A 2,092-nucleotide genomic window follows, 5' to 3' on the forward strand; every position below is an offset into this window, starting at 1 on the left:
TTAGCCTCTCCATACCTCAGTTTATCCCTTGTATGATTGGGGTAATATTAATGCCAATATATAGGAATATTGTGAGAATTACATGAATTAGTACATATAAAACACTTAGAACTACACCTAGCAAATAGCAAGCACTATAATAATAAACTCTGGGTACTATTATTTATAACAGTGTACATACACAACATTTCTCCAATATCCAGTGAAATTGTGAAGCATGAATGTAGAGATGAACTGAATTGCAAACTAAAGAGAAAGACAATAGGTAAAATCATGGGTTATTTAAAACCATGGGTGAAACATGCTAGATGATAGTTTTGGAGAGACCAGGGAAGCATATCTAATGCCTAGTCGGGTGCAGGGGGTAACAGCTTGCATGGTAAAAAGAAATCAAAATCAAAAACAAACAAACAAGAAAACCTCTTTTGGACCTTCATCCCACCCTGTTGACTGAGAACCATTAATTTATGTTTGTGTCACTTGAGACTCTTTGGGTTGCAAGTGGCAGAAATCCTAGCAGGAAATGACTTAAGCAAATAATGACAACAACAAAAACAAAAGACTGTTTTATGTAACTGACAATCTCAGGGAGAGTGCTAACTTAAGTTAAAGTCAACTTAGTACCAAGTCAACTTAGTACCAGGACCATGCAAGATCACCAGGACTCAGTTCCATCTGTGTGTGTGTGTGTGTGTGTGTGTGTGTGTGTGTGTGTGCCCCCCTGGTCCTCCTCTGTGTTGTTTCCTTTTCTTTCTATTATATCTTTCCCTCGTGGCAAGATGGCAAGAGTATGTCTGCTCCACTCCATCCCATCCTCCTAGTTTCTAGTCCAGTAAGAAAAAAATATGCAACTGAAGTCTTGCCAAAAGTGTCCATGTGCTTCACTGGCTCTGAGCAGGCCCCATGACCATGTTTGAACTAATCCAGTTTCCAAGTGGAGGAAATGCCTTGATTGGATTGGAGAGAGACACACATTGTGGGTGGAAGGATGGAGTCGACATCATCCCTGAACTCAGCACCATATGAACTCAGAAGTGGGGAAGGGATGGTTCCCCAAGGGGGATCTGAGAGTCGACTTTACTAGTTGTATGTCCTGCTATTCTTTGTTCTATTCTAGTCTGTTCACAGGCTCTCTTCTGAACACTGCTGTTTTATCTCAGGAGCAAGACAAAGCAGACACAGAGAGGAATATATCCAGAATCGGAAGTACTTGTTATATGTGTAAGGGGCAGAGGCCTGGGGGTTGAGGCTGGCTAGTGAGAGGGTATAGTTTCAGCAGATGCTGTGATAAAGTCCAGCCTGGCAGAGCTAACATGCAATCTAGAGAAGGAAGCAACAGATAAGTCAGGTCAGTAGTCATCACTTGGAGGTGTCATAGCAGATAGTTGCAACATGGTAAAGGAAAATCCAGAGGTAGAAGAGATTTCTGTGAAGAGAAGTAAAACACCCCAAGATGGCGAAGGAGAAATTGATATTAATGACAACCACCATAGCACACCGGTCTCAGTGTGCGTTTTACTCTTGCTCACAATGCACTTGAGACCCAAAAGTTGCCCACGCTCACATGCATGCCTGAGTGGCCAACATTCAACACAAGGTATGGGAGGGCTGGAGCTACAAGAAGCGCTAGTAGCTTTGGGTGCTTTTATTTTCTTTTGGAAACTTTTTCAGGAATGTCTAGCTTCCCTTCACAATTTCTGTCTTTATAGAAATTGAGCGGCTTCTCAGAAGTCTTCAGCTGGGACTTCTGGATCCAGCTACAGGGAACATGTAAACAGCTTAAAAGCCGTTGTTCTCATTCTTACAACAAGAACAAGATAAACGAACTGAAAATCAACAACTTTTCTAGGACCCATCAGAGAACTGGATTGCAGGGCAACCCCCCACCCTAAATCCGGATAGGCAGGTAAATCTAGAAAGTTACAGCAGAGACCTTACCTGAAGCAGAAGCCACTGGCGCTATAAATTGGTAGAAATACTTAAATGGCCAATTTTATAAATTGCCAGAGGCTGACTACAGAGTACCATGAGAGTGAGAAACTCCTGTGGGCCACAGTCTTAGGGGGGCACCCACATTTTCAAGGGTTGACTT

Source organism: Pteropus alecto, unplaced genomic scaffold, assembly GCF_000325575.1.
Source record: "Pteropus alecto unplaced genomic scaffold, ASM32557v1 scaffold185, whole genome shotgun sequence".
Taxonomy (NCBI): Eukaryota; Metazoa; Chordata; class Mammalia; order Chiroptera; family Pteropodidae; genus Pteropus; species Pteropus alecto.